We start from the raw sequence: 27,703 nt of genomic DNA on the forward strand, positions 1-27,703 counted from the left end.
GATGAGGCGATGGAGAAGGAGGAGGAGGAGGGGCAACAAACAGCAGAAGACTTGTTAGTTTTTATGAAGATATTTATGATCAACTATAACCTAATCTAAAATTAAAGACGTAGTATAATGCACGATGAGGAGGGGGAAGAGGAGGAGGAGGAGGAGGGGGAAGAAGAGGAGGAGGTGGTTGTGAGGGAATAACCTCTCTCTCTCTCTCTCTCTCTCTCTCTCTCTCTCTCTCTCTCTCTCTCTCTCTCTCTCTCTCTCTCTCTCTCTCTCTCTCTCTCTCTCTCTCTCTCTCTCTCTTTAAAGCCGTGTTGGGGTGACCACTGACAAGCCTTGACAAAAGTTAACACCAAAGACACCACTGTTTTCACTCATTCTCTCCCACTCTCCCTTTTTTATCCCTCTCTCCCTTCCCTCTACGTACCTCCTTCCACACCTCTCCCTCCCTTCGTCCCTCCCTCCCTTACCTCTCATACTCCCTTTAAATCCTCCCACGCGTCTTCTCTTACCCTCCTTTCGTACCCTAGAAAGAATGTAATAAAAAGAAAGAGAGAAAAAAAGGATACGCAAATAGAAGGAAAGAAAGATAGGAGAGAAGGATTACCATGGAAGAGAGAAAAACAAATTGTATAATGGAACTAAACCAGAGAGAGAGAGAGAGAGAGAGAGAGAGAGAGAGAGAGAGAGAGAGAGAGAGAGAGAGAGAGAGAGAGGAGGAGTGCCATTGTAACTACGATCACCTGGCACTCTGGCACCCTTAGATAGGAAGTGCCTGCATTAAAACGTATTACGCTCACACACACACACACACACACACACACACACACACACACACACACACACACACACACACACACACACACACACAATACGTACCCTTATTTCACTTCCTCAGTCATCATGTTTATTGTTTACTTCTTCTCTCTTCCTACTTCAGCATGATTTCCTTCCTTTTTACCTCCCATTAGCTGGTTTTCTTTCCCTTTACTTCTCCATTTCCTCCTCCCTCTTCTCTTTCCTTTCCTTCTGGCTCTCGTTCTTCATTCCAAACACAAAGTTAAGTTTCTGTACCTGGATGATAAAGATCTTTCTTCCTCCTCCTCCTCCTCTTCCTTCTCCTCCTCTTCCTCCTCGCCCTGTTCTTTCTTCCTCTCTCCTTTCTTTCCTTTACCTCCTTTTTCATGGTCAAAGTTGGAGGAAACGAGAGACGGAGGGAAGGCAGGAGTGTAAAGAAGGACTTGACTGGGAAGGAATGAAAAGCGGATAGAAGAGAAGGAAGGAAGAATGGCGGGAAAGGATGGAGGAAAGGGAAGGAGCGATGGAAATAAATTCTCTACTATCTCATATCCGATCAAAGTTTCTTGTCATAAATTGTGCTCAGATCTAAAAGCTTCTTATGATCGAATTTATGGAAGATAGATAGATAGAAAGAGGGAGGAAATGGGAGAGTTAGTGAGACAGAGTGAGGGAGGGAATGGGAGAGTTAGTAAGACAGAGTGAGGGAGAGCAAGTTGAAGGGAGGGATGATGGGACGCAGATTCATAAGCATGCGGACAACACGATGAGAAATGAGAGAGAGAGGCGTGGCAAGGGGAGATACGTAGGGAAGTCACGTGGACAGGGTGGAAGACAGTAAGAGGGAGGGGACTGAGGGGAAAGGGAAGGGAGGGTAAGTGGGTTAAGGCAGGAGTGGAAGGCGTGGACGTGGAGGGAGCGGGTGGCGGCGGGTAGAGAGGGAAAAGTGACATAAATAGACGCAAAAAAGTCTGTGGGCAGGTGACGCAACTTCACCTGCAACACACGAGGCGACACAGATGAATTAACTAACTACTCACTGCGACGAATGTAACCTCTCTCTCTCTCTCTCTCTCTCTCTCTCTCTCTCTCTCTCTCTCTCTCTCTCTCTCTCTCTCTCTCTCTCTCTCTCTCTCTACCTCTTGACCACACACGTCCAGGTGGATAATTATTTAAGGAGAAACTGTTAAATGGCCTTCCTGAGAACCACACGTAGAGCTTTCAAGGTGGAGGGAAGCTTATGGGTGGTGTGTGACTTCGCTCTCTTTATTCCTTTATTACTCTCTGTCCTCCTCCTCCTCCTCCTCCTCCTCCTCCTTAATCAGCATCCTGCTCACCTGCTCTCTCATAACATTATTTTTCCACCTACAGCTGTTGGTTGCTATTCTCTCTCTCTCTCTCTCTCTCTCTCTCTCTCTCTCTCTCTCTCTCTCTCTCTCTCTCTCTCTCTCTCTCTCTCTCTCTCACCTTCAACACATTTCATTTTCCTTGCCTCATTCTTCTTCATCCTAATTCTCCACCTCATTCCTTTATTTTTTTTTTCTTCCCTTTCGTGCTCCTCCTCCTCCTCCTCCTCACCTACATCTAGTCATGCTCACCACTCCGAGTGCCTCATTTTCCTCCTCCTCCACTTTACCATTTCATTTTCTTTAAGTGTGTACCTCGCATTTCTTCCTTTCCACTTACTTCCCTCCACCGCTTTCCTCCACAGTATTTCCATCTGTCACCTCCTCCTCCTCCTCCTCCTCCACCAACCTCATGACTTTCACTACCCTGTCCACTCTGCCGTCCTCCGTCCTATTCCTCCCCCTCCATGGCGGCGCGAGACACAGAGGTAAAAGGGAAAAAATGCTGCGAAGGGAGAAGACAAAGGGAGTCCAGAGCTGTGACCTAAATAATCCCCTTTATGTTTTGTGTGTTTTTGTACGTCAACTCTTTTTCCACCTTTCATTTATTTTTATTTTATTTTTTTCTCTCGGTGTATTTTCACTTTTGTGCAGTTCACGATTCATAATAATACAACTACTGCTTCTACTACTACTGCTACTTTACTACTACTACTACTACTACTACTACTACTACTACTACTACTACTACTACTACTACTACTACTACCACTACTACTTCTACTACTACTACTTCTACTACTACTACTACTGCTACTTTTACTACTATTACTACTACTACTACTACTACTACTACTACTACTACTACTACTACTACTACTACTACTACTACTACTACTACTGCTGCTGCTACTACTGCTACTACCATTACAATAACAAAAGGGAAAAATGACAACTGCAACAACAGCTCCAACTATAATAATAATAATGATAATAATAATAATAATAATAATAATAATAATAATAGTAATAATAATAATAACAATAACAACAACAGCAACAGCTACAACAATAACAACTACAATAACAACAATTATAATAACAAAAACAACACCAATAAAATATGATGATAAGTTTGTGGAGGGAAATACTGGTTACTTTCCCAAAAACAATTCGGAAAAAAGTTTCGCACAAAAAGACATACAAAAGAGTATTAGTAAGCCAGGGGATGACAGTGAGGTCTCTCTCTCTCTCTCTCTCTCTCTCTCTCTCTCTCTCTCTCTCTCTCTCTCTCTCTCTCTCTCTCTCTCTCTCTCTCTCTCTCTCTCTCTCTCTCTCACCACCTGCCACTCTTCCTTTTCTCCACCCTTCCACACGTGTCCAACTTCCTTCTTCCACCACCACTACCACCACCACCATCACCTCCACCTGTTTCATTTCCTTTCCCCACCATAAGCCACCTCATCCACCTTTCCCCTCCCTGCTTCCTCCATTCTGTTTTTATTTTCCTCCTTTCTCTTCCCCGTTCCCATTTTCTGACTTTTCCTGTTTCTTCCTCGACATCTTACTCTTGTTTTTTTTTCTTTTTTTTTCTTTTTTTTCTTCAACATCTTATTTGTCTTTCTTTTTTTAGCATTGTTTTTTCTTCTTCTTCTTCTCTTGTTCCCTATTATTTTTTTTTACATCCATTGTTTCTTCCTCCTTTCTTAACATCCTCTCAATCTTTGTCTTATTTCCTACTCTCATCACTCCGTCCTCTAGCTCCTCCCTCCTCTAACCCAGTCTCCTTACATCCATCTTTCATCTTCCATCATCTCCCTTCCACCACCTGCTTCCCTCTTTCTCCCTCCATCCATCCACCTGCTCTCGTTCTTCCACCTTCCCTCCCTTCCCCTCTCTTCCTCTCGCTTCCTCTTCACCCACACCTCCCTCTATCTACCAGGTGTACCCACGTAAACTTCTGCATATTCGCACTGGTAACCGCAAACTTACTTTTATTATTCACTAACTTTCGTGGTTTGTGCTCTCTCTCTCTCTCTCTCTCTCTCTCTCTCTCTCTCTCTCTCTCTCTCTCTCTCTCTCTCTCTCTCTCTCTCTCTCTCTCTCTCTCTCTCTCTCTCTCTCTCTCTCTCTCTCTCTCTCTCTCTCTCTCTCTCTCTCTCTCTCTCTTGCTCTAGTGCAACATATGTTTATATGTTTGGGGGCATTCAATTTTTTTCATAATATTTTGTTATTTTTTACTAAATATCTGAATAATTTATAATTTCATTTACAGTCTCTTTTTTTGTCTTTTGTTCTTCATTCCTTTTAATTTTATTGATGTTTCCTTCCTTCCTTCTATTGTGCTCTATATTCCCGATGTTTCTTTCCACGTTCCATCCTTTCTTTTGTGATTTTTTCTCCTTTTCTGTCTTTGTATTGTTTAATATCTCTATCCCCTGTTTTTTTTTTCTTTTCTATTATATTTTTACCTCCTTTTTTCATTTTTTTTCCACTTTTCTTTCCTTTCTTCCATGTCTTTCTTTGTTTACCTCTCCCCCCGGCTCTCTCTCTCTCTCTCTCTCTCTCTCTCTCTCTCTCTCTCTCTCTCTCTCTCTCTCTCTCTCTCTCTCTCTCTCATTATTTGTCTTAAGATAATTGGTCACGTGACGGTAAACACGCTAATGACTATAACATCCTCTTGCCTTAATTGCCTCATCCTCATCGATCATCCTCATCCTCTTCATCCTCATCATCGTCATCATCATTGTCAAGATTTTTATGATAATCTTGAAAGTGCTTTGTAACATCCTTATCCTTATTTTTTGTAGAATGTTCGCTAGTTCTTAGAAAATTGAGAGAGGATGAAGGAAATAGGAGAAGGATAGGGAAGAGAGAGAGAGAGAGAGAGAGAGAGAGAGAGAGAGAGAGAGAGAGAGAGAGAGAGAGAGAGAGAGAGAGAGAGAGTAGAAGAGAAACTCAATTATATTCCGAATCCCTTGTTAAGAACGTGAAAGTTAAGGAGTGAGAAAGGGTAAATAAACGTGACTTGTGGCTTTGTTTTTTGTTTCTCTCTCTCTCTCTCTCTCTCTCTCTCTCTCTCTCTCTCTCTCTCTCTCTCTCTCTCTCTCTCTCTCTCTCTCTCTCTCTCAGCAGCATGATCTCCTTTCCCTTCCTCGTCTTTCCCATTAATTTTCTCCTACACTTCACGCTTCTCTCATGCTTCTCTTACTTCGACTTTCTCTTCTTCTTCTCTACTCTCCCTGCTTTCACTCTCCCTCTTTCTCTCTTCTCTATCTTCCCTGTCCTCCATCTGTACTTTCTCTAAACTTTAAAGCCATTTCATTCCTCCCCATCCCCTCTCTTTTCCCCTCCTTCTCTTATCTCCCTTTCAGCCTTGCCTCCCTCCTCTTCTACTACAGCCTCCCCTCACCTTCCCCTCACTGTTGTCAGCGTTGTTTACCCCTCATCTGAACACTGAGAGGGGAAGAGGAGAGGAGGATGTTGAAGTGTGAAAGGCGGTGAGGGGAGATGAAGGGAGTGATGGGAGCTGGGAGCCATTTCCTGTATCTATGAATTAATTTTATTGTTATTGCGTTATTAATTTTATCATTCGATTTATGAGGAGGCGTGACTGTCTGGCCTCTAATTGTGTGTGTGTGTGTGTGTGTGTGTGTGTGTGTGTGTGTGTGTGTGTGTGTGTGTGTGTGTGTGTGTGTGTGTGTGTGTGTGTAAGTCGTGATTCTTATTTCTGACTTGCACTTTATAATTTTCTTCTTTTTCTTCCTTGCTTACCTAAGTAAGCACACTCTCTTCGTGTGTGTGTGTGTGTGTGTGTGTGTGTGTGTGTGTGTGTGTGTGTGTGTGTGTGTGTGTGTGTGTGTGTGTGTGTGAAGCCTCCCAGGTGACTACTGAACGCTGGCCGCCCCTGGGATTGGAAGCGCCTGTGAGAGGAGTAGAGAGGGGAGAGGTGAGAGGTGGAGGAAAGATGCGAAAGGATGAGAGGTAAGGAGGAGCTGGAAGATGAATGAGAAAGTCCGAAGGAAATTAAAGTGTGAAATGATGATACGAAGGGAGGTAGGGAAGGAGGAAGGAAGGGAGGAAGGGGGGAAAGGGAATGCAGGGAAGGAGGAAGGTAAAAGAGACCGCTTTCATATATTTCCAGGTCAACTTATGCTCTTTCGAACCCTGGGCAGTTACACGAGCTATCAGACTTCCCACCCACCCTACCACACCCCTATTGCACCACCACTCCTCACCCTCACCCTACCACACACTATCCACACTGCTAACCTACCACTCCCCACCCAGACCAGCACCACAGCCCAGCCCAGCCACACCTCAGCATCACACTCCACTGCCTCTCCAACCTCTGCCTCATCCCCCAACACGCTCTCTTCTCCCTTCCCTCAGCCTCCCTTGCCACGCCCTCCCAGCCAGCCACTTTGCCTTCACTGCAGATCGCCTACTGTAACCTTCCTCCCACCCCACCCATCCCATCCACGGCACTCTCGTCTCCCCGCCCACCCACTCCCACTCTCTGCCACGCCTTGCACCACCCACTTCCCTCCACCGCACCACAACTACTGCAGCCTGTCTTACCACTCACTGTTTTTCTTCTCTTCCTCCACCTCCTCCTTCCCATTCTCATCACCATTCTATGTCCTCTTGACTGCTCTTCCCTTCTCTTATTTTCTTAATGCAGTTCTATCTCTCGCCTATTCTCATTCCCTTCCTTTGCAATTTATTGCGCCCCTCATAATCCTCCTAAGTATCCGCTTGTTTCCTCTGACGCATAAGAGAAAACGGGGAAGAAGACGGATTTTTATGTATTAATATTGGAGGGTATGTAAATAAACACAATATAATTATAGGTTGATGACGTAGTGAGTGGTGAGGGAGGGAGGGGGTGACGTGCCGCCTATCAGCATTAGTCATTGGCATTCCTCGAGTGTAATTGGCGGAGGAATGTAGGGCGATAACCAATCAGGAGCCAGATACAGTTCAGGGACGGTGGGTGGCGAGGATGACGTCACAAGGAGCGTTTGTTTTGCCTTGGGACTATAAAAGGAAAACGGTGGCACTGGTTGACTACTATTACAACAACAACAACAACAAAAACAAAAACAAAACAGCAGCAACAACAATAAAGTCAACTACTACCACCACCACTACTGCTGCTGCTGTTACTATTACAACAACAATAACACAATATTAAATACTACCACCACCACCACCAGTAACTACTGTTACAACAACAACAAAAACAACAGCAACTATAACAACAACAACAAACAACCTTAAATACTACCACCACCACCACTACCACCACCACCACTACTACTATTACTACTACTAATGCTACTACCACTACTACTACTACTACTACTACTACTACTACTACTACTACTACTACTACTACTACTACTACTACTACTAAAATAGAAACAGCAATAACAACATATTTTTCTCTTTAACTTTTCTGGAAGGGCTTTTCGTGTGCATGCGAATAACGGACAGCGTGTAAAAAAAAAAAAAGATAAAAAGATAACCGTGAGACAAAATTAAGTGTGAACAATGGAGAAGAAAGATGGCGAGCGGGACCACAGAAATTAAGAGAGAAAGAAGATTAAAAAGTTTACAGCTAAATGAGGATGAGAGAGAGAGAGAGAGAGAGAGAGAGAGAGAGAGAGAGAGAGAGAGAGAGAGAGAGAGAGAGAGAGAGAGAATAGTGAGGATGCGTGAAAAAAAATGAACGCGAAGAACTGAAGAGATCGTAAATGAAAGAAAGAAACAGTGAAAGAGGAAAAATACACGTTAGGATGGAATGAAGAAGACAGACGTGGGAAGAGGCAAAAAGATGATAAGAAAACGTGTGAAAATGAGGAGAAACTTCGGTAAATCATGGAAAAGAAAGTGTAAATTGTACGAAATTGAAAAAAATAAACAGCCAACAATAGTAAAATGAAGAAATATAATAGAAGATGAAAATAATGAAGAAAAGTAATATCAAAGTGAAAAAGTTGAATTTTATGAGATAAAATTTCCTAAAAATAAAGGTATGATCTTAATGATCTTAATGATGAAAGAATATTGTAATGAGAGAGAGAGAGAGAGAGAGAGAGAGAGAGAGAGAGAGAGAGAGAGAGAGAGAGAGAGAGAGAGCTATTCTGCTAGGAAACAAAGGCATTCAGGCGTTGTCCTGCATCTCAGCTACATAAAATTTCGTTTCTTAGAACAATGTCGATCATAGCTTGTCGATCAAGAAAAGGAGATAATTAACTTCACTACTATAAAGTTTGTGGTTTGGATTATGTTACGTTAGTGTGTGTGTGTCTGTGTGTGTGTGTATTTGACAAACATACACATAAGCAAGACTGTGAGGGCAAGAGAAATGGCGCTCACACACACCCACCCATCCTCACACACACACACACGCACAAAGTAATCATCCTGAAAGCTGAAATATACTTAAAAGTGAAAACCTTCAAAAGACCATTTGTTTATGTGTGTGTGTGTGTGTGTGTGTGTGTGTGTGTGTGTGTGTGTGTGTGTGTGTGTGTGTGTGTGTGTTAGGATTCGTGTGTGGGTGGCGAGAGAGAGAGAGAGAGAGAGAGAGAGAGAGAGAGAGAGAGAGAGAGAGAGAGAGAGAGAGAGAGAGAGAGAGAGGCTAAGTTCAGGCAGGTGAAGTGATGTCTGCTTGAATAATTGAAGTAGTAAGGCGTGAGTGATCCTTCTCTTATCTCCTGACACACACACACACACACACACACACACACACACACACACACACACACACACACACACACACACACACACACACACACACACACACACAAGCTCTTCTCATCACATGGTCTAAGAATTTCATTCGTGTTGTTTTCTTTGAGCTGCAGAGAGAATAGGAGCGAGATAAAGAGATAAAATGAGGGAGAGAAAGAAGGAGGGAAGGAGGAAGGGAGAAAACAGAATGCTGAAGAGAGTTGCAGACAAGTAATTACAGAGAGAGAGAGAGAGAGAGAGAGAGAGAGAGAGAGAGAGAGAGAGAGAGAGAGAGAGAGAGAGAGAGAGAGAGATGACACAACGAGAACGGTCAAACAGACAACAATAAACAATAGACATACCAAACATACACAACCCAGATGAGAATGAAAGAGTGAGGTGTGTGTCTGATGTAATTAGTCAACGGTACACAGGTGAAGAGGTGAGAGGAAAATAGGGGGAAGTGAGAAAATGGTGGTAATAATAGCGAGGAAGTGAGATGCCATGATTGAGAGAGAGAGAGAGAGAGAGAGAGAGAGAGAGAGAGAGAGAGAGAGAGAGAGAGAGAGAGAGAGAGAGAGAGAGAGCAAAAATATATAATCCAAATCAGACGAAAAAAAAGTGAAATAATACAAACGAGGAAAATTTCAGGGCGCAAAATGGAGGATGAAAGAAAATAAAAAGTAGGAAACGACAACAAGAGGGTGACATGGAGGTGGTTGGGTTGGAGAAGAGGAAGAGGAGGTGAGGGAAGAGGAGGAAGGTGCCGACCCACAGGTGTTCTACAGGTGAGGGCGCTCATTAACCTGACCTACTTCCGGAGCCAACACGTCGCTCCCCGGAAACACACACACACACACACACACACACACACACCTTGAGTGGGTCGTCGCCTAAGAGAGGGAATAAAAACATACTTAAAGTCTTCCAGCTGTGTGTGTGTGTGTGTGTGTGTGTGTGTGTGTGTGTGTGTGTGTGTGTGTGTGTGTGTGTGTGTGTTGTTAGCGTTAATACCAACATAACATATCCTGAGTAAAGAACATGCAAATTTACCGAGGCACATCTCCGTTCGCACCCTTGACCGTGATGTCTGGCGAGGAGGAACCAAGCAGAGGGAAAGAGGAGGAAAGGATAGTGAGCGAGGGAAGAGGGAAACGGGGAAGAAAGGAAAAGGATATAAATATAAGAGAGTGAATAAAGGAAAGAAAAGAAGTGGGAGAGAATGGAGGGAGGAAATGTTAAGTTAGCGAAAGAAGTAAGGAAATAAGATTAAAGAAGGAAATAATGGAGGGAGAATAAAGGGAGAGGGTAAAACACAGAAAAAAAGAATGAGGAAGTTACAGGAGAGAAAATGTGTTCATAACGAATAGAAACTAAGAAAACGAGGAGGAAGAAAGAGAAAGAAGAACAAGATAAATCAATTAAGCGATTTCACAGTGAAATAAGAAAAAAACTGGGAGAAAGGAGAAAAAAAAACAAAGAACGAAGGAGAAAAGGAATGAAAATGAGTGTAAAAACTAAGGTATGAGTTAGGACAGCAGAAACCGTAAGAGGAAGAGGAGGAGGAGGAGGAGGAGGAGGAGGAGGAGGAGGAGGAGCAGAAGCAGGGCATGCAAGCTCGTTAGCGTGTCCCCAGGGCCAAAAATTCTTCCTTGGCCCGAAATCCCCTGCCTTCCCACCCCTTGTCTTCGCCTCTGCATGGCAACTGTTTTTCTCGTGGAGGCGTCTGGGTTTGCTTTTTTACTCTCTCTCTCTCTCTCTCTCTCTCTCTCTCTCTCTCTCTCTCTCTCTCTCTCTCTCTCTCTCTCTCTCTCTCCCTTTTTTTCTCTCTTCACTTTCTTCTCGGTTGTCGCTGTAAAACTGACCGCCATCTGTCACTCAGTCAAGCGTAAGCAGGAAAAAGTTTTGTTAAATTTATTATTACCGTTAATTCCGTCATTTGTTTTGTTCGAGTGCGTGTTGTTTCCTGATTGCATGTTTCCCTCCCTTACTTTTTTTATGAGTGAATGTGTGTGTCAGCCGGTCATAAAGTTATAGTAATAGGACCTTTTTTTACAACTCGTACGTCAGGCAGCCAACCAAACTATACTATACTATAATACCACCACCACCACCATCACGACTGTGACTGGCAGCGTGGGAGGCAGTACGACACCTCCCTCACTTGTCTCCCGGCTCTGTGTTACACGAATTCGCCGCTTGATTTATTAGTTATATCTTAGCTAGATAAAATTTCTGTGTTGATTAAAAATTATTACTCACATTTGCCTCATTACAACTCAAAGCTTACATTTTTCCCTCGTCACTCTCTCTCTCTCTCTCTCTCTCTCTCTCTCTCTCTCTCTCTCTCTCTCTCTCTCTCTCTCTCTCTCTCTCTCTCTCCTGTAAATGTTTCCCCTTAAGAGTGACGGAGCATATTAATCAACATTTACTAGACGTGACGTGAGGGAGTGAAGGATAAGGCTTCAATAAGAGGAACAAAGAAAATGACCTGTTAACTAACGCAGACTATTTAAAACTAATGAAATCACCAATCAGAAAACAGTCGCAAACGATACAATGATACTGAATGAAGTACTAGATATTTAAATAACCGCAAACTTTATACACTTTCTCCATTGAAATCTGAACTGAATTTGGACTAAAGAAGTGGCAATGAAAGAACTCTGCAAGCGGAAGAGATAAGGAGTGCTGTCAAGAATTGGGTGGAGGTGAAAGCGTCAAATCCTAGAGCGTGTGAATGTGGTGGTGACGGTGGTGGTGGTGGGGGAAGTGTGAAGGCTGCTGTGGGTTTTGGCTCGCTAGTGTTGAAGGTGCTGGTGGTGGTGTAGGCATGTGGGGGAAGGGAATGCTGGGGAAAAAGTTGGAAAAAAGCTGCGTTGTTAAGTCATCCGTGTCCATGCTTGTAACCGCCGCCTCCTCGTGCTCTCTCTCTCTCTCTCTCTCTCTCTCTCTCTCTCTCTCTCTCTCTCTCTCATTATGTATTCCTCCAGTCTGTCATTCCCGTTATAACTTATCTGCACACACACACACACACACACACACACACACACACACACACACACACACACACACACACACACACACAACACCATGGAGTCGGTCGCCCAAAGCCTACTTATTCATATATGAGGCTCCGATCAAATGTATGTAAATATATTCATTCTTGGTAAATAGGTTAACTCAGGTGAAGCACACACACACACACACACACACACACACACACGTACTAGACATGTTGTTAAGTCCCGCAGCAATCGATAGACAGACAGGCAAACAAGACAGAAAAGCAAATAAGGTGCTGGTGGTAGATACACGTGCACACAGACAGACTAAAGCAAAGTGTGCCACAGGAAATGAAGCATGATGAAAAAAAGAACAGTACGTTTCTTTCACTTAAGGTATAGACAGACAGAGACAGATAAACAGATAGCTGTACATATAAATAGAGGAGACAGCAAGAAAACAAATAAGCAAACAGACGGTAAATAAAAGAGTAAAAGAAAGTAGACGAACCGGTATATACAAACACCATCTTTGGAAAATAGTGCGAAGCAACTTTTACTTTTATCAATATTAGTATTATCGCAGTGATAGTAGTAGTAGTAGTAGTAGTAGTAATAGTAGTAGTAGTAGTAGTGGAAGGATATGTGGAGGTGGTAGAGTTAATACTAGTGTAGAGGAGGAAGAGGAAGAAGAGGAGGAGGGGGAGAAAGGGAAGGAGGAGGGGCACGTGACCACCACTACCACCACCACTCTCACCACCACTGCCACCACCATCACCACAATGGGCGGGCGGCGGGCCAGTTGAGCGGTTAGGCCGGTGTCGCGCGGGGCTCCCAACACCCTCTCCTTCCCACTACCTCCACCTGCGCCCTCTCTCTACCTGTGTGTGACCTTGGCCCGCCCCCTCTTGCTTCCTCCCGCCTCCTACCTGTTCTCTATCTGCTTGAGGCGCCAGTGCTTAGCGGTGTGTCTTGAAGCTAGTGTCCATTCGTGTGTTGCTGTGTAAATACGTACGTTGTGCTGCTATTACGGCTCAGGATGGTGTTATGGCCGCATGTATCCTGTTTAGCTTGTCTTGGTGTTGGTGTCTGCTATACTTCACTGCACTTCGATTTGTGTTGTGTGTACTGAGCGCTCTTGTGTCCGGTGTCCTGTTTGTGTTCCCTCGTGTGTTTCTCGCAGTACTGCAAGTGCATGTAGTATATTTGAGTGTCCTCGTGTCGCCCTATCTCAGTGGCGTGCTGGTGGCATGCCCTGGTGCGTGTGTTGGGGTGCTAAGCAATCCCAGTGGGTGGGATGTTGTGTGGGTGTGTCCGCGTCTCCATAGCGGTGTAGGTGTGGCTTTCTGGTAGAGTGTTCCGGCGTGATAAGATTGCTGGTGTGTGTGTGTGTGTGTGTGTGTGTGTGTGTGTGTGTGTGTGTGTGTGTGTGTGTGTGTGTGTTCCTGTACTATGTTGTTTCACGTCAATGGCTCCGTACTACCCGTGGCTCATGTAGTGTGTGATTTGATAGCAAGTCTCTGTAACCTGAGAGTTGAATGTGCTATTGTATCTGTATTGTATCATTGCTGTTCTGCCTTGACTGTGTCCGCGTCTCAGACCACAGACTGTATCCCATAACCCGAACCTTGTATCGTGATTTTACGTGCAACCTGCATGGCCTCTGCCTTTAGAATTATCCTGTACTTTGTTACCTGAAGTTTCTAATAACATACAAGACCTGTCCTGCAAAATCGTGCCGTTATCTGTAATATGTATGGCCTGTACCTGAAAATCCTCCCGTTACCTGTAACCTGCATGACCTTTACCTGTCAATCATCCTGTACACCTCAATCTTATCTATACACATTACCTTAATCAGTGACAGCTCTTTGATCCCACAGTAAAGTACACCTTCTTAGCGACAAATATCTCAACTCTAATATATCACCTTATCTCGCTATCACTTCTCACTGATACACTTTTATCCTTCACACACCTACAGAAACTTCCACAGAGTGAACAGGAAGGTGATGAGTCGGAAAAAGTGGCAGTCTTGTACAGTGTTGAGGGAAGGACAAGGCTGCGTTGGTTCAGTTCCCTCATAACTGTTGCTCAGGACGGTGCCGTGTTTAGCGTCTCCCTTGGGTCTGTCCAAACACCCTCCACCTACAGACCACAGCAGGAGGAGGGAGGAGAAAGGCGTTTGTGTTACTCACGCAGTGCACCTCGTGTTCGTTGATGTAAAGAGAAAGTAAGGAAGAAAACGCAAACTGTGCAGTGAAAACATCGTTGTTATTTCCTTTTCTCTTCTTTCCTTAGTTCCTGCCATTCTTGTGTCATTCTATTTATTTATTCGACTCTCTCTCTCTCTCTCTCTCTCTCTCTCTCTCTCTCTCTCTCTCTCTCTCTCTCTCTCTCTCTTTCTCTTTCTCTTTCTCTCTCATCCTCACAAAATTTTCGTACTTCACCTCGTATCTTCTCCATTAGGCAAGTTCAGCGTCTCGTCTTTTCATCACCGGAGACTGAAGTGAACCAGGAGGCAATTCTAATGTCACAAGTCTGAATGCGCCTCCTTCCGTCTTTCCTTCCTTTCTTCCTTCCTTAAAACTTCCAATACGTGCGTTGGGGGACCACACGTTCCCTCATTACGTGCCTCGAACGTACCCAGTGCCTGGCGTGGTACAAGAATAATTGAGTGGGAAAGAAAAAGTGACGCTAGAATGCCCGCAATGGGAATACCAGTCTAGAGGCATACCGGAGGTTGACTGTATGTGAGGAACGGCTGCCTGGGTCGCAGTGCAGCATACTTTTGTGGCGTCCGTCGGGGCCAGCTAGCCAGGGCACGACGCGGCAACATACCAACCCCGGCAGCATGGCTCTAGACGCGCAGGGAAAGGTAAGATAGATAGTTGTGTGTAGTTATAACGTGGTGTTCGTTACTTGACGCATGCCAACTTATTTGTGGCGAATCTCCTTCCTTTCTGAATTAGTCATTATGGAGGAGGGTGGACAGAGAAAGGGGCACGTGGGATGAATCTGGACAGGTGTTCTTACCAATTAGGTTGAGATACAGGTGAGTGACTCGGGCATTCAGGAAAGGTGTCCAATAGCACCTACTATCCACCACCGCCGGTTTTGAGATGATTCATCGACATCATTCTTGTGTGTGTGTGTGTGTGTGTGTGTGTGTGTGTGTGTGTGTGTGTGTGTGTGTGTATGTATGTGTGTGTGTCTTTGAATTTCATTAGTTAACTTCTATTGCTAAAGACTTTTTTTATATTTATAGCCCTGTAAAAATTGTTTGCCTGGACACAGAAGAAAGAATATGAAGTTGATTTTCTCCTTTCTAGGCTACGGAGCTACACGAGAGCCTGTAGTATAAAATATAAAATGTCCCTAAAAATTTGTACTAAGTGATAATGAAAAAAAAAAGGATTATCCGTCAGGGAAAGGGGTTAACCACCATTACACACTACCACTAAAATAAACACGGCCAGGGACGCGGAGTTCGCCCCCGCCTCGCCACAACCAACACTCCCACACCTGCCAAACTCTGTACCTGTTTGTCGAGTCTATGATTCATTCTCGCGTGTTCAATTTTTTTTTATTGTTTACTTCACTAATAAGTTCCTCACACCTGTCCACGGCGTCTGTTTACACTAGTACACCCACTACATGCTGGAATATATTGACACAAGTTTATTTTCATTGTAATGTGTCCAAACGTTTACATATTCCTTACATAAAGCATCCACACAAGCCGCTGACCCAATCAATCACGTGACATTCAGCTCACCACAACAAATTGACCCATACGCCAAACATACAGAGGGCCCTTATTCTCAATCGCTTATTTCCTCTCATTATAAAACATTTTCATAAACAACAGCGGTAATTAGTGAGGTCTTCATGGATGTTTATCCCTTGATGAGACATAATGCATCTTAAGCTATCCTTAGAACCATGAAAGAAAGAAGACTCTACTAAATTCCACTAAAACCAATTAAAGTTAGTCGACATAATATATCGAAGGGGATGAGAATTTTTTTCTTTTTTTTTATGTAGGCGGGACACTGGCCAAGGGCAACCAAAAAAAAAAAAAAAAAAAAAAAACAGATGGCAGTCCCAGAAAAGGGTCCAAAGCGGTAGTCAAAAATTGAAGGATAAGTGTCTTGAAACCTCCCTCTTGAAGGAATTCAAGTCATAGGAAGGTGGAAATATAGAAACAGGCAGGGAGTTCCAGAGTATACAGATAATAGCCATAACTATCATCACATCCTTTCAAGATCTGCCCTTCCATGATTACAGATAAAGAGCCACACCGTTTCACCTCCACATCTTTCGCGTACACATGACAGTTAAGCCTTTTTGGGGATAACTGCCTTGCATTATTTCTTCGTCCTGCAACCTCGCGGGATCCTGGCATACCCTGACAAACCCTCGCTCGGGACAGATAAACAGGCGGGGCACGCTGTTAAGATAGGACGCATCACTACTCTCGTATGTCAGTTGAAGAGTTCGGCCGGGTTTAATCTTCCTTCTTTTATTCAATACAACCACTATTATGTTCTTATCGTTCCTTCTCTTCTCGACTGTCCTCGTATTGTTTGAAGTTTGCCGTTTAATCTTCTTTTTCTTCTTAATCCTCCCTTCTGTATCAACTTTAATTGGAATTTCTTGTATAACATTACTCGTTTTCTTCAATACAAGCACCGTTATATTTTTTTCTCTCTTCGTCTCTTCCTCCTCCTCGTCCCCTTCTGCCCTTTTCCTCCCTCCCGATATGTTTCTTGCCGCCTCCGTCGTCTACTCGCTGTTTCGGGTTCCTTGGTCTCCGCCACACGGAGATGACGAACTAAAATCCCCTTGAGACTCCGGGCTGTTGCGTGAGGAAAGTTCGAAGCCGGGGAGTAAAAGTCTGAAGATGCGCCTCAACTTTTTGTCAAGAATGTTTGTTTTCTTCTTGTTTGTTCCTTTCACGGCTGTTATTTACTTAGGTGTATCTCTCTCTCTCTCTCTCTCTCTCTCTCTCTCTCTCTCTCTCTCTCTCTCTCTCTCTCTCTCTCTCTCTCTCTCTCTCTCTCTCATTCTCTGCTTCTCGTCCCATTTTCCTTTCCCTCACAACCACCTGACGTGACCACAACTTGGCCTGTTTCTCGAGTTGACGTGACTATTCTTCTGCCAAGCACCCACGCTGGACCTTCCCTCCCTCCTCCCAAATACCTCCCTTCCCTTCCCTCCCTCCTCCCAACCATCCCCCTCCTTTCCTTTCCTCCTCCTTTACCTCCTACAACATCGTCCCTAGGCTGATTTATCCCTTACGCCCTCCCAAAGACCGCACCCTCCTCCCTTGCTTCACCTGCAAACCTGTACCCTGGCTCTTCCCTCGCCCGTCTCTCCTGTCCTCTGATTCAGCTGGCAGGGGCACAGGGGAGCGCTCGAAGGGATACATGGCACTATTATGCAAGGGGAGAGCTTTTTCTTGGCTCGCTCCTGACATTACGAAATTGCTGTTGTGTCTTTCTGTCCGTTTGAGTGTCTCTCTCTCTCTCTCTCTCTCTCTCTCTCTCTCTCTCTCTCTCTCTCTCTCTCTCTCTCTCTCTCTCTCTCTGTTACATGTGTTCGTTCTCCATTTTTTTCTTTGTTTATCGAGGATTTTAATGTTTTTTTCTTTCGTGTTGTTTATTTTTTGCGTTTCTTGTTTGTCATAATATCTTTTCTTGTTTCGTCATCGTCTCCTTTTATGTTTGTGTATTGATATCCATTTGTCACTTTTCTTATTCTTCTATTTTTTTTTTTTTTTGCCGTTGCTTTTGGTATTCAATATAAATTCCTGTGACTACATTTTCAAAGACATTTTCCACTTTTATCTTTCGCATCACTGACTCTCTCTCTCTCTCTCTCTCTCTCTCTCTCTCTCTCTCTCTCTCTCTCTCTCTCTCTCTCTCTCTCTCTCTCTCTCTCTCTACTGGCCTATGCCACCCCACGCCTCCACCTTCATCCAACACCTAACACATTTATAACTACCCACTCCCTTGTCCCCTCACTGTAACTTTAGCCCCACAACACCTCCCACAACACCCCCATAACACACTACAGCGCCTCTCCTTTAAGCCACCCACCACGAACACCACCACTATCATTACTACTACCACTACCACTACTACTACTTTCACTGCAAATCTTACTGACATTACGAACACCACCACCATCATCTCCACTCACCACAATTATCACTATAAATACTACCACCACCCACCACCATCTACCTGCCTGTCTTTAATCAAGTTATCCAAATGCTTATTCTCTTCATCGATATTCATGTCATCTTTCATTATTTCTTCTCTTGCAATCCCCGGTTTTCCATCCCTCTGAAACATACATATATGCATGCGTAAATACATTAGAGAACACGAAAATAAATCTTAAAGTTCAAAGTTTATAATCAATCTGAATTCCAAGAAGTGCTGCATGTCATCTAAAAACAAATTAATATTGGCTATACATACATACATACATACATGGATGCTGACGTACATACAATCAGCACTGTGACGTCACGCACACAAGAATGACGTCACATTAATCTCGTTATTTACTCCTTCTCCTCCTCCTCCTCCTCCTCCTCCTCCTCCTCCTCCTCCTCCTCCTCCTCCTCCTCCTCCTCCTCCTCCTCCTCCTTTCTGACGTCAGCACGAGAAATGAGTCTGGTCTGGAAGTTCACCATTAATTCAACCCAATAGCTGGCTTTATTGTCCCTCGAGTGGCCATAGGCAAGGTATGGGTGTGTGTGTGGAGGAGAGGCAAGGCAGTGGGCTTGACAGCAAGGGTGAGATAGGTGTTGATAGAGGAAGGGGGAGATAAGACTTGGGGACAGACGAATGTGGAACAGAATTCTCCTAGAAAGATAGCCACTCCTTAGAATTAATGCCCTCCAAGACATGACCTGTTAGAACCACACCCCGTACCCTACATAAAACACACCGTAGAACAAAGCTTCCTAAGGATAAACGGCCCTTGAATACAATATCAATAAGACAAAATTCTATTGGAAAATCTGATAGGATATAATTTCCCTAGGCCCAATTATGACTGCAGGGGAAAAATCTTATAAAAAAAGAAAGTTAGGGAAAGATTACATAATATTTAATCCTAATATCTATTTTTTTTTTTTTTTGCATTATTTGTATAACTATAATTTACATCGTGGAATATAGAATTTTATGAAGGAAAGGAAGATAATAGGAAATGTAGGAGTGAGGGAAATAAACATTAAGGAAGAACCCCCTAAAAAGTGACCTGGGAGCAAAGAAGAGGCGTCATGTGGGTAAGAGTGTAAGGGTGAGAGGGGAATAAAGGACGCATGGCAAGGTGAAGATGAACAATGGAGTATAAAGGGAGAGAGAAAGATTATGAACATGTAGGGAGAGGAGAAATGGGGAAGGGGGAGAAGTGTTTGCCAGACTGTCACCTTCCCCCTTTGACCATTGAATAAAGGGAAGGGGAGGGGGAGGGGAAGTATTGGCTCTTTGCCCATGTGGTTAAAGAGATAAATAGAGACAGTATGGGCACATGCAAGCACCACGTGTCTCTCTCTCTCTCTCTCTCTCTCTCTCTCTCTCTCTCTCTCTCTCTCTCTCTCTCTCATCACTTCATCAATGTATCAAATTTTCTTCTATGTAAAAGCGAAAGATGAGAAGAATCGTGTCCATTTTCATGTTGTGAACTTTGATAAGATACTGAGAGAGAGAGAGAGAGAGAGAGAGAGAGAGAGAGAGAGAGAGAGAGAGAGAGAGAGAGAGAGAGAGAGAGTATTATGTAACCGAATATTCCAACACTAATATCTTTTTCTTTCCTTCCACTCTCTCTCTCTCTCTCTCTCTCTCTCTCTCTCTCTCTCTCTCTCTCTCTCTCTCTCTCTCTCTCTCTCTCTCTCTCTCTCTCTCTCTCTCTCTCTCAACCTCTCTCTCTTACTCCGGGATAACTAAGTGTTGCCAGACAGACGCCATTCGCCGCCAACCTCTACGACCGGCTTTCATCATTGCCAATTTCTTACTTCCGGAGAGGCAGAGGCAGTGAAGGGCACCCCCGTTATATGTCTGTTGGTAACACTGACGATCTTCACATCAGGTCGTTGGTAGCACTGCAGGCGGAGATAATAGCGAAGAACCTCGATAGAGTCTTGCTGGGAAGAGGCGGAGGAGGAGGAGGTGGAGGTGGAGGAGGGGAAGAGGGGGAGAAGGAGGAAGTGGAGGTGGAGGAGGGAAAGAAGAGGAGAAGGAGGAGGAGGAGGAGGAGGAGGAGGGAGGAGGAGGAGCGAAAGAGGGGAGGGGGATGTGGAGGTGGAAGAGGAGGAGGGGAAGAATAGAGATCTGGGAACACTGCTTCTGTTACCCTCCCACGTCCGGCATGCGAATGGGGAAGAGGGACTTGAGGAGGAGGAGGAGGAGGAGGAGGAGGAGGAGGAAGAGGAGGAGGAAAGAGAAGAAAATAGTGATGATGATGATAATAACAATAATTCTGATGATAAAGATAGTTAAGATTGATTGTAAATGAAGAAGATAAAAACGAAGAGAAACAGGAGGAGAAGGAGGAGGAGGAGGAGGCAAAAGAAGAAAGAAAAAAGGAGGAGGAAAAGAAAGATAAAAGGAGGAAGATTGGTATTATAGGCTGTAATGTGGCCTGACCTGACTTACGTGATCTCTCTCTCTCTCTCTCTCTCTCTCTCTCTCTCTCTCTCTCTCTCTCTCTCTCTCTCTCTCTCTCTCTCTCTCTCTCTCTCTCTCTCTCTCTCTCTCTCTCAACAAAGGGGCCCCTGCCGTCACGCCCTCGTCCTGACCTCCTGTCGTGACCTTTGACCCGGCTTTCCTTGCACGAGGCTCGAATTTATTTGGATTTTGCGAGACCACTACCACCACCACCACCATTTCCTTCTCCTCCTCCTTTTCCTCTCCTTCAGCTTTTCCCAAGATCATACGGGTCACAGATTCTCAAAACACACCACCACCACCACCACCACCACCACTACCACCACCACCTCCATAATAATTACTATCACCACCACACTACATTCCACCTTCATCATCAGCATCACCATTACTAACGTCACCATAATTACTATCATACCACATACCACCACCACCACCACCACCATTATCATCACTACCACCTCAGAAAACCACAGCGTACTTACCGAAATAAGAAGTACAATGCAAAAAGGAAAATAGATAATTAGCAATTAATATGCGCAGACAGTTATAATTTCATTGCTTCCAGTCCACAGGATCGCAAATGCAATGAACTGAGCATCTTTCCACATGATGATATTAATGATAGCAATAAATTCTATGAGGCTGATGATAATAAAAGTTCAAATAATAACATACGTATCATGACAAATACGTATGATAATACCTCTGTTATTACTTCCTATTATTCTGATGTTTCATATTTTTTTCATTTGTTATCTTTAATTTCCTTTATTGTTTTTTTTTTTGCGAATTAATGTGTTTCTTTTCTCTTTGCAGGTGAGATTGCTGTTCCTTTGTGTTCCTGAGAGCAGATAAGTACAGGAAAGAGAGAGAGAGAGAGAGAGAGAGAGAGAGAGAGAGAGAGAGAGAGAGAGAGAGAGAGAGAGAGAGAGAGAGAGAGAGAGAGAGAGAGTTAAGATGTTGCAGTATTTCCAATGGTGAAGTGTTGGGTTACTTTAATTTAAACACGACGGGAGGGGAAGAGAAGAAGGGAAGTGGAAAGAAGATGAAGGCAAGTAAGAGGAAGGATAAATTGACTCAAATGTATAATTAACTCAGAAGGAAGACTATTTATTTATTAATTTATTTGAGACTATATTCTTAGTTTCGACCTGAGCTCGTATATTTTTAGGAGTTGCTTGTTGATTTTCTACATAAATGATTTCTCGTGTGTGTGTGTGTGTGTGTGTGTGTGTGTGTGTGTGTGTGTGTGTGTGTAGAGGTATGTATGTAAGTAGGAGGGTAAGTTTATTTCCTACCTACTGTATCTACCTGCTTTTCCATATATCTTTATATCTATCCATCTGTCTATCGATCTATCTATCTATCTACTTCCTATCTAACTACCAACTTCTCCATCTATCAATCTATCTATCTATCAACTTCTAAGCATACATGAACTGTCAAGAAGTGTGTGTGTGTGTGTGTGTGTGTGTGTGTGTGTGTGTGTGTGTGTGTGTGTGTGTGTGTGTGTGTGTGCGTGCGTGCGCGTGTGTGTGTGGCATTTCATTCGTATGCATTATTTACTTCCTTTGTCTCACTGTCTAGTGTTGTAATTAGTGAAAAAGAAAGAAACAAAATTAATACAGCCAGTAATAGGATACCTAACTCTCTCTCTCTCTCTCTCTCTCTCTCTCTCTCTCTCTCTCTCTCTCTCTCTCTCTCTCTCTCTCTCTCTCTCTCTCTCTCTCTCACTGTTGACAAAGAAGAGGCAACTCGTTTTGAGAGGAGTCAAGGGGCGCTTAGGTAGATTTTCTCTCTCTCTCTCTCTCTCTCTCTCTCTCTCTCTCTCTCTCTCTCTCTCTCTCTCTCTCTCTCTCTCTCTCTCTCTCTCACGTCCCCGCACAGCTGATTCTTGCAAGGCCTTACCTAAGTGACATTTACACGTGGCTCGCAGGTAAGAGATAATTTGAGAGAGAGAGAGAGAGAGAGAGAGAGAGAGAGAGAGAGAGAGAGAGAGAGAGAGAGAGAGAGAGAGAGAGACTCGGAAGATGATTATAGTAGCGGTAAGAGGAATAGGAAATGAAGCGGAGGAGGAGAAGGAGGAGGAGGATACACAGTGGGATAGGACAGAGGTAAGATGGATGATACATAAGTGGATAGAAAAAGTGGAGAGCAGGCGGAATGGAATGCGGGTTGGGTTTGGTCACGTGATAGGAGAAGATATGATAAACACGAAACAATGGCGCCACACACGCGCATATAAATACTCACACACTCGGATACATACACACCCAGCACTGGTAACAATTTCTAATCAAATTGTAATAATGCGATTAATGAACATACAAAGATATTTAATTCAAGACCACGTTGATCAAGGAAAAGGAAGTAATTAACGTGATTTTTCCTGTAACTAAGAACCTACGTAAGTCGTCCTACTCAGTCCGTGCAGCTAAGATAACCGTTATCAGAGGATGTAACGTTGCCACATCAGCAGCGGATCTTTCACTGCGGGAGGGCCTATGTATTGGTCATGATGTCTATGTTCTTATTTGGTAATAACTGATAGTGATAGACCAGTGCAAGCCAGTAGCCGGCTGGAGGGAGTCAGTGGGAGTCCGTGCTCGTCGGTGCCTGTGTCCTGTGTCCGTACACTCTCCCTCAGTCGTGTTTCTCCAAGTCTTTCCTCGTGTGTTGGTGCTTTATTTTTTCATGTCACCGTCATTCTCTGAAAGTACTAACCAGGTGGTCAAGGTCGCGTCCCTCCCACGGATGGTTGAGTGACGCGCGTGACGGAGGGAGTGCGAGTGAGCTCGTGGTAGATCGCCCGCCTCCCGTTTTTCCTTCCCCTGCCGCCCCCTTTGCCTCCGTGCGCCGGAAGAAGCGGAAGGAGAGGGCAAATGACAGTGTTGGATAAGTGGGTTAATCACTAAACGGAACTGGATTATATCCACAGCAAAGAAAGGCATTTTAGAAGACGTAAATTAATTAAGTTCTGAATGACCGGAGAAGTGATTTTTTTACTTAGAACAAAACGTAATTCTGGATAATTTCCGGTTAAAGGAGACTGAAAGCAGAGACTTCCATTCTTCCACCACACCTACACAGAAGAGAGACGATCGAGGGATTACCTTTACGAAACCACAGGAATCAAGGTACCACTGATTCCTGACAGTGGGTGTATCTGGTCACATGAAAAAATAGTATTAACTTGTACACCTGAAGGTTCAGTGGTTATCGTCCTCTGTAAGCTCTCGTGACGGAATTGCAAGGAGCCTTTAAGTTGAGACTGGCAGTAACTTCACCTGGTTGTCTACGCGTCTTATCTTCCTGGGCTTTATATTTGTCTACAACTTCTTGGAAAGGTTAGGAGATGAGTACTGGGGAGGAGGAAGAGGCTGCAACAGTGGGCGGCATCGGGTGTGTTGGTCAAGGAGATGAGGGACGAGATGACAGCGAGTGGAGAGCCAGTGATGGAGGACGACGCAACGCTCGAGGGGGAGACAACACAGACACACGTGGCAGGGAGAGCGGAAATGTCAGTCGAAGATGAAGTACCGGGAAAGACAGAGAACGAAAAGCCAATGATGGATGCGTCTAAGATTAGAAAAGAGGAGGAAGAAGAGGAAGCAGATGAAGGCGTGACAAGATTCAGAAACGGAGAATCGTACATCGAGCTGAAGACACACGACTATTATCACACACTACAGGAAGACATAGCAACACACTACAGAGATGAGGGCGTGACAAGATTCGGAAACGGAGAATCGTACATCGAGCTGAAGACACACGACTACTACCACACTCTACAGGAAGACGTAGAAGCACACTACAAAGACGTGGTATTCGGAGGCGAGCACGAGTCCTTGCTAAGACCAAAGCCCTTCCGAGAAATGTCCGTGATAGAGGAGGAAGGCGAGGAGGGAACGGAAGAGGCACTCAGCAAAAGCGTGGTGGAGTTCGCAGATGGACTGACCACGAGGGTTTTAGGCGAGGCGTGCCTGGAGGTGGGAAAGGCGTCGGATAAGGTGACGACGGCGTGGGAGGAGATGACCTTCAGTGAGTTTGTGCACCGTCGGGAGGGAAAACAACATCGGCAGCTGTATAAGACAATCTCAATGGTAGGACCCGAAGGCTTCACGTTAGGCAACCTATACAAAGACATACATTTACTTTTGATGAACCCGTCTTCCCTAGTCCAAATCTTGTGACCTTTTCCAATGAGACATTTTTCGTGTTGTTTTTATTTATTTATTTATTTATTTATTTATTTATTTATTATCGTATATCAAAGTGAAGCGGACACAGGGATTTTTATTCTTTTTGTTATTATTATTTATTTATTTTTTTTAAAGAATAAACAGGATATAGATGAGTATCGGGATTAGGGTTTTAAAAAATATTATTATGGTATTGATCTTCGGATCCTAAAGACCACTGTTACCGTAGGACTTACGGGCGAGAGGGAAAATGGATCGTAGTATTCACATCCATAGAAGAATTAGTGATGTAAGAATTAGTTTACTCAGTTCCACAAGATAATTTCATCTTTCTTTTTTCGACTTTAGGCAAGGCAGACACAGGGACTGGTAGGACATACGCAGATTAACAAAGCAAGCGATAATGTTACAAAAACTTCCATTATGCAAAGAAAGATCCAAGATTTTTTACAGAGAGCATCGGTGAACTAGGAGAGCATATTATGGAGAGCAGGATGACTGACATCAAGAGGATCAAGAAGGATGGAAGGATAAGGATTATTCATACAATCCGATATTGAGATTCTTAGACGAATGTGAGACGAATATTTTCAGCATCCAGTACTACTCTCACGACTGCATTCTCAAGCGTTTTCTCGTTTTATCTTAATTTTCCACGTGTTTTGGTGGAAGTTGCTTGGATTTTCAAGAAAGTTATGATTCGAAGAACAGTATGAAAGCTATTCCAAACCATCAATGCGAAAGAAAAAAAAAACATCCATGAAAACCTGACAAATCTCTATGGCTTTTGAGTTTAGTCCTTATGAGAGAACAAGCGTTTCAAATGACGAAATTTAGAGGTGAGCGTAGGAACTAAAGCTAGGAGACGAAATACGATGTTGATGGAAATATTAAAGAAAAAAAATAATAACCCCCCAAAAAAAAAGTAAACTTAAAAGTGTAAGACAAAAATCAGCTAACAAAGAGGAATAAAAACATAAGAATGCGTAGTTCTGTAATAAAGAAAATTAATAAGCTTATAATTGACAAAAAATGATAAAACTTTTAGTCATCCTTGACGGACAATAATCAGGAAGTGCCTCCCATTAACCTCTCCTGGCTTTATTTAATTAATGGCGGCCCAGAAAGAAACATAAGTCAGGGTTACGTTCTGGCGGCTAAGCAGTGTTGGATGTGACGTGCGTGATGAAACAGAGACACGAAAAAAGTGACAACCTACATGCGCTAACCGATCTCTCTCTCTCTCTCTCTCTCTCTCTCTCTCTCTCTCTCTCTCTCTCTCTCTCTCTCTCTCTCTCTCTCTCTCTCTCTCTCTCTCTCTCTCTCTGCCACCCATTCGCCTACCTACTCACACACACACACACACACACACACACACATGCAGGGCGCGACTCTTGGCCATCGATTTTATCAGGTCTAGCGTCTCGACGAGGGCGTGGAGGGCGTGGAGGGCGTGGAGGATTCCTTTCGCCCCCAGTCTCGGTCTAAGTCGCCGTGAATGATCTTGGAATCTACATACTTTGCATTTTTCCTGATGTGTGTTTTGTTGTTTACGTGGGCTGTTGCTGTATGTGGGTATATTTTTTCCTTGCCTTTTTTTCTCTTGTTCCTCGTAATCCTCGTGATCCTCGTCCTCCTCCCCCTTTTATTTATTTTTTTCTTTTTTTTACTTTTTTTAGTTTTCTTCTTTTACTTTTCTTTTTTCTTCTTCCTTTTCTTCGTCTTCTTTAATACTGATGCTACCGTACCCAAACAACAACAACAACAACAACAATAACAACAACAACTATTACTACTATGCTACTACAACTACTTCTACCACCATCACCACCACCCCCACACCTTCAACCATCGCTAAGGTTTCTGATCCGTCTGTTGAGTTATCGAAGTCTGGTTTCCTCTGCAGCGTCAGGAGGAAAAGTGTCGTCGGTACAGTTTTTCGCGGTCGAAGAAAGGTGTCGGATATCAGGGATCGGGTGTCAGGCGTCCGGGATTGCCGCGACGCCCAGTAATTGTCCAAGCACGCACAGACGAACATGATATCTCCTTTACTGACACTTTTTTTTTCTATTGTTCCATTCCTCCAAGTGATTCTCTCTCTCTCTCTCTCTCTCTCTCTCTCTCTCTCTCTCTCTCTCTCTCTCTCTCTCTCTCTCTCTCTCTCTCTCTCTCTCTCTCTCTCTCTCTCCTTCCTCTCAGGTGTAAGGGAAAGGGATAGAAATAGGTCCTAAAGGGAGGTGAGGGAGGAGAAAGGCAAGGAGGGCGGAAGGAGGGGCCGAGAAAAGGCAGTAAAGAAGTTTTAGTTTTGTTGGTGTTTAAGTTTTATGAGGTTCTTTTTTCTTTTTTCTTTATGTAATCTCTGTCCTAAAGGATCCTTGTGCGTAAGGACACTTGTATATATATATACAGACAGCAGGTGGCTTTTGGTGGTTTATTTAAGATTTTTTTCTACCACTGCCAAGATAAACGTACAATGAATGTTTATTTTTCTTTCTTTTTTCTTTTTATTTTTTTTACTGCTCTTTCCTACCATTTGTGCTCTTACACACACACACACACACACACACACACACACACACACACACACACACACACACACACACACACACACACACACACACACACACACACACAGTCATAGATATATACACTGATAGATATATACACTGATAAATATTTTCATAGATAAAGATATAGATAGAATTATAGATCTTTCTTTTCTCCCTGTCCTCGTTGCTGGATCGGGAACTTGTCTATTTAAGGAAAAGTTGAAAATTGGTAGGGAACAATATGGCTCAGTATTTTCCTGCTAATTACAATAATGGAATTGTTTTTCTTTTTTTTTCATCTAATATTGTTGTTTTGTGACAGTACACGAGTTATTCTTCCTTGATTAATAGCGTCCCGTCATCTGCCTCGTAATC

At 43.7% G+C, this 27,703-nt stretch overlaps 1 protein-coding gene across 10 annotated transcripts in view; it reads left to right on the top strand.

The window, feature by feature from the left end:
* LOC135106402 (mucin-17-like) overlaps nucleotides 1-27,703 on the top strand; it is a 122,395-nt gene that overhangs the window by 75,457 nt on the left and 19,235 nt on the right. The window lies entirely within an intron of this gene.

The sequence above is a fragment of the Scylla paramamosain genome, chromosome 13, assembly GCF_035594125.1.
Source record: "Scylla paramamosain isolate STU-SP2022 chromosome 13, ASM3559412v1, whole genome shotgun sequence".
Taxonomy (NCBI): Eukaryota; Metazoa; Arthropoda; class Malacostraca; order Decapoda; family Portunidae; genus Scylla; species Scylla paramamosain.